The sequence below is a fragment of the Erpetoichthys calabaricus genome, chromosome 12 (assembly GCF_900747795.2).
Source record: "Erpetoichthys calabaricus chromosome 12, fErpCal1.3, whole genome shotgun sequence".
Taxonomy (NCBI): domain Eukaryota; kingdom Metazoa; phylum Chordata; class Cladistia; order Polypteriformes; family Polypteridae; genus Erpetoichthys; species Erpetoichthys calabaricus.
In genome coordinates, this window is record NC_041405.2 from 5,562,958 (window position 1) to 5,569,395 (window position 6,438).

Genomic DNA, 6,438 nt, shown 5'->3' on the forward strand with positions numbered 1-6,438 from the left:
GTTACAACTGAAAAGGAACCAAACAAAACATACACAGACAAGAATATACGCAACTATACAATAGCCAAATTGTATAATAATGACTTATTTACATGGCCAGTAAGACTAACAATTACACTCTGAATGCTGTTACTTCTACTTTTTAATATTTTAATTTTAATATTCTGATCAACTTATGTCCTTTGCCATCATTTAACAAATAATAAACCAATCAGATAGAATGCTTGCAAATAGTTGCCTGTCACTCTCCTCATCTTGGCTCTTGTCTCTTGTCCATGTGTTACTCCAGTGCCACATTGTCCTTGGGTCCGAGGTACTTAAACGTATGGATAGAGTCATCAGTTAACTGACGGACAGCCGTGACTGACTGACTGAAAGACATACAGCTTACATGAACTGGCATCAATTAATTATCTTTGCGTTAATGAGTGGGTCCCATGTTGGACTGTGCTGACACCTGCCATCAGCTCAATGCTCACTGCAGTGCTGCAGACTTTGTAGAGGAATTAGAAGTTTATAAAAACAGGATGAATACTTACCATCTGGTGCAATAGTCAGAAATACAACCAATAGCAACAACCTAAAGACTTTAAAAACACAGAATTTTTAAAGCAATTATTTGCATTCTAATAATCATAATTATTAATTCTAACCATTTGCTCTCAATTATCTCTATTACTTTAGTGAGAATTTTAAGAAACACGCTTAGCCATGAAGCATAATAATCACTTTATTAAATAAATTATCATTTTTCTGTGGTCGGCTGGCACAATGCCCAGGATTTGTTTCCTGCCTTGCGCCCAATGTTAACTGGGGTTGGCTCCATTAGACCCCCATGACGCTGTAGTTAGGATATAGCGGGTTGGATAATGGATGGATGGATGGATGGATAGATGATCATTTTTGGTTGATAAATTCAGAATGGAACTGGTTTTGCTGAGGTATGATAATAAATCCATTCTTAAAATCACGGGATATCCCACATGGATCTCTTTAAGTAATGATGCAGGATTTGCTGTTGCTCCCTTCCATGAGTTTTGCACATTGTTTGACTATCTACTATGGAACAGTTCACCTGCTACACTTGCTATCTTAAAATTCCAGTTCTAATATTGTTAAAGGTGCCTGTAACGATCCATCTGTTTGGCCTCAGTTAGCAAATTTTATGCAGTATATAGCTGAAATGTATGAATAGTATGTATACTAAACATAAGTATATTAAAAGAAATTGATCACTAGTGTTTTTTTCACAACTCTGGTTACATTCCAACTCTTATCTCAATATTTCCTGTGATTTTATTGATGGTATTCTTGTTTGTTTTAAAAGCATCCTATAATAATAGTTGTATTGGAAGATATTATATTAAATCAAATAGGTGCTAAGAATAAATACTCATGAAGAACTCTCATAGCGAATAATTGCCATTTTACAATATTTTACTTGCTTGCCACCCTTCCGCTGGCCACTGTGTATTCCTGTAAATCAGTGAGGGGCAAAAATACATTTCTGAATGAGAAAGTAACGTGAGCTGGAATAACAAACTCTCTCTTTCCCTCTCTTGTTTTATTTACAGTATGAGATGGTCTGTACTGATCAATCCATGAAGCATGTGAAGCAGGGCTGTGTTATAGATGGAAACATTCATGGTGCTCACAATGAGAACAGATTTAAGAAATTATGTGAGAAGAACCACATTCCTTATACCCTTGTTGAAGAGAAACAGGGGATCAGAGTATACAGGTATGGGTCAAGGGGCCAGATAAAGACAGTGTTTTGCTCAGAGGAAGTCCTTTTAAATCTTCTAAGGGTTCTTAAGAAGAGCAAACAACCTTGCAGAAAGATCTTGGAAGAATGTGGCACCTGGTACCTTGTGGCAAATGTGAAAATTCAATGTGAGGGTAAGCCCTTTGATTTCCTTGTAAAAATATTGCCACGCCTACCTAACACACTTACAGAAGAGAAAACATTTATATCAAAACTCTCTACCCTTTACTTAATCATAATTTCAGTGAGAGCAGATGTGATCAGGGGACTTTTCATATCAAATTAGACACAGTGCAGTGAACACGGATTCCATAGTTACATCTATAGCCTTACTGAATAACAGAGACACTAAAGCATAAGGTGCTGATTGTGTCTTTTTAAATATGCCAAAGTTTAATTTAAGTTTCAGATATATACAGCAAATTTGGGAAGCAAATGGAGAAAGTAAATTGTGTCAGTATCATCAGTTAGAGATAATTGCACCAACTCCTGCCAGCTCCAGAGTGTGTCACCAGCTTCTCATGGGATTAACAGAAAGTACTACTTGGGGCCAGAGAAAGTCTAGTATCATTTAAGCAACCTAAGTGGCATATCACAAAAGCTAAAAATGGATTCATCAGCCTACTTAACAGCTACACACAGGTTGACCAATACCTTTAATTTCCATTACCGTGAAACCATAGTGAAGAGGCTTGGTCTCTGTCCTGACCGTGTACTGGGCTCCCAGGCTGCTGACCATCTACTGGGCTCTGGAGGCTCAAGAATGCCTTCCGCACTTGTTAAGGACCTCTCTGGTTTAGCACAACATTGTGACAGAGCCCGGGGTTATTTTCCGAGAACGCCCGTATCGTCTTCTCGAGGCAAAAAGGGCTGAAGTGGAGCTTGAGATCAAGTACATGCTGGAACTTGGTGTGATTGAGGAAAGTCATAGTTCCTGGTCCAGCCCCATTGTGTTGGTCGGTAAGCCTGACGGGAGTTGGAGGTTTTGCTTGGGCTTGGGTAAGGGCAGTTCCGAGTCATACCAGGATGTGGCAGAGTGCACGGACTCTTTTTCTCCCTTTCCTGTAGACCATTCACAGGAGATTCCACCTGGCTCTCTTGACGTCACTTCTGGGACCGAGCCAATGGAAGGAGACCTTGCCGGCTCCAGCCCCTGGGATATCACGTCCGGGCTCGAACCAATGGCTGAAGAACATGGGCCCGATCCTTATGATCTCACTTCCTGTCTCCCCCTTTAAAAGCCTGCACCTTTTCCCTATTCCCTCAGTCTTGTTTTGAACTCGGTTGTATGCACATCAGTTTTAAGTATCATATTTAAGATGAAATGCAGCAAAATATGTTGATTATATTATACAGGTAAAACTTTAACTTTAACTACACGGTGCCGCAGCGCTAGCGAGCTTGAGCTTCGTTCACGGTTTGTTCCTGCCTTGCGCTGTTTTCATGCTGTGGCTGACGCGACACTGGAAGGATAGATGGGTAGAATAATTAAACATTACGAAGATATTTCAATGTTCCTTGAAGAATCTGCGTTCTAAGTTTACAGATGGCTTAACGTCTATTACTGAGCTGATTGTGTGGCGATTGGGTATTTGGAGAAAGAAAAGTAAGAACAGGAATTGGGGGTTAGTAAGTTTGAAAGAGACAGCACCTCTGTAATAAAGCATTTCATTGAAGGTCGCGCATGGCACAGCAAGCATCTTGCGTAGGACATGAACAATCACTGCGCCACTGTGTTCCCATGTTTAATAACATGCTTTAACTCATATCATCATGAAAATGATATCATGTATACTTCTCAGTATTTTAATTACATAATCACAATAATCTATATGAAAAGTTCCAGTCTGGTTTTCGCCCCCTTCATAGTACAGAAACGGCACTTGTTAAAATTACTAATGACCTCCTTATGGCTGCTGATTCTGGTCTAATCACTATTCTCATCCTCCTTGATCTGAGTGCGGCCTTTGATACTATTTGTCACACCACTCTCCTTAATAGATTATCTCTGATTGGCATTACCCACACTCCACTTGATTGGTTCAGATCCTACCTCTTAGGCCGCACTCAGTTCATACAACTTAAAACCTTCACATTCCAACCCACCGCTGTTACTTCTGGTGTGCCCCAGGGCTCTGTCCTGGGGCCTCTTCTTTTTATTATTTACCTTCTTCCCCTTGGCAATATTTTTCGCAAATATAACATAAATTTTCACTGTTATGCTGATGACACCCAGCTCTACCTTGCTGGTAAACCCACCTCCTCTTTTCCACCACCCTCGCTTATTGACTGCATTGCTGAAATTAAATCCTGGTTTTCTTCGAATTTTCTTAAATTAAACAGTGACAAAACTGAGGTTCTCCTCATTGGTTCAAAATCGTCATTATCCAAAACCAATAATCTTTCTCTTATTATTGATAACTCTGTTGTTTCCCCATCATCTCAGGTCAAGAGTCTGGGTGTCATCCTCGACAGTACTCTATCCTTCCAATCTCACATTAATAACATCACCCGGTCTGCTTACTTCCACCTATGTAATATTAATCACATTCGCCCCTCCCTCACTCCTCACACCACTGCCATTCTTGTTCATAGTCTTGTCACTTCTCGGCTGGACTACTGCAATTCACTCCTCTCCTAATAAATCTCTTCATAAGCTTCAGTTAGTCCAGAATTCTGCAGCACGTATCATCACTCAAATCCCATCTATTCACCATATTACTCCGGTCTTGCAGCAGCTTCATTGGCTCCCGATTAAGTTTCGTATTGATTTTAAGATTCTACTATTAACATTTAAGGCCATTCATAACCTCGCCCCTCCATATCTGTCTGACCTTCTTCATGTTGCCATTCCATCCCGTAACCTTAGATCTTCTTCCTCCACCCATCTGACTGTCCCTCCCGCCCGTCTAACCACCATGGGGAGCAGAGCTTTCAGCCGTTCTGCTCCCAAGCTCTGGAATTCATTGCCTGCGGATCTCCGAAATATCAAATCATATTCATCCTTCAAATGTAAACTTAAAACGCATCTGTTTAAAATGGCTTTTTCTTTTTCCTCCTGATTATAATGGTTTTGTTTGGTTTTAATTTCTAGATTTTCTGATGTTTTAAGTTTTTTATAATTGTGCCTTTTATTTAATTATTTATTTATTTATTTATTGTTGTTCGGTGTCCTTGAGTTCCCTGAAAGGCGCCTTGTAAAAATAAAATGTATTATTATTATTATTATTAATTACTCAGAGAGCTGTAATATTACGAACGTAATGGATTCTGTGTCCTGTCGGAGGAAGAGCACGTAGTGATTCACACACATAGAGCACATATAAGATCAAATACAAAACAAAGCATTTAACGTGATACTTTAGTTACGATGGGATTTGAGAAACTAGTAAATTAAACGATTTTAAGATGAAGTTTATGATGTTCTATTTTAATGGCAAAATAAACTACGTGATTAAAGTGGAAATTTCGAGATTAAAGTTGACATTTGGTGCTTTTTTCACACTGTGTGCTTTTTTTTTCACTGTACCCTAATAAGCTTTCATATGACACTCAGACGGTGGGCTATGAGTCGCCTTTTCACGCCGACTTTGATATGTGATTTCTTTTTTATTTCGGGGACCGTGCAACTTTGTGAACTTGAGCTTTCGAGTTTCGCCAACATGCTATGTCACTCGATCAACTTCCTTTTGTTGCTTATATAACTGTTTAAACCAACAAATAGTACGTTTTTCTTTGCCTCCATTTGGTATTCGCTGAAATTCTTCTATTTTTCCTCGTATTTTTGCCGTTGCCTTTTCACAGAACGCTGGGCTTAAGGGCTATTTATATTGATTTGCATATTCAATGAGGCGTAATTCTGGGAGGAGTTGGGGCGGGACAGCAGGTGCGTGCACGTGCGTTTATTTCCACGCTGAGCGGGATTTATGTAGCAGAAGAACATGGAAGTTGGCGAACGCACAGATTCCTGCATCTGGATTTTTCTGTGCGTAAGCACATTTCAGCTTTTGTGCTTACGTCATGTTATAGTGTGAATTCTACGCACGGCATTATGCATGAGGCCCCTGGACCCTACAGAGGTGTCACAGGTAGGCCAACTTCTCCAGGATGGCAGGCACATCAATATTTGGCATTGCCAGAAGGTTTCTGTCTCTCAGCACAGTCTCAAGGGCATGGAGGAGATTCCAGGGGACAGACAGGCAGTTCCTCTAGGAGAGCTGGACAGGTCCTTAACCCATCAGCAGGACCCACTGGAAGAACAGGATGAGCATTGCCAGAGACTAGAAAATGACCTCCAGCAGGCAAGCAGACCACTGGTGTGAATGTCTCTGACCAAACAATCAGAAACAGACTTCATGAGGGTGGCCTGAGGGCCCAACATCCTCTAGTGGGCACCATGGAGCTTGATTGGTATTTGCATTGAACACCAGAATTGTCAGGTCCACCACTGGCGTGTGCCCTGTGCTTTTCACAGATGAGAGCAGGTTCACCCTGAGCACAGGTGACAGACGTGAAAGGGTCTGGAGAAGCCGTGGAAAACGTTATGCTGCCTGTAACATCGTTTAGCGCGACTGGCTTGGTGGTGGGTCAGATCCTCCAGGACACCATCCGTCGTCTCATTAGGACATTGTCAGGCCTGCATACAAGCACGTTTGTCATACAAACTACTGAGT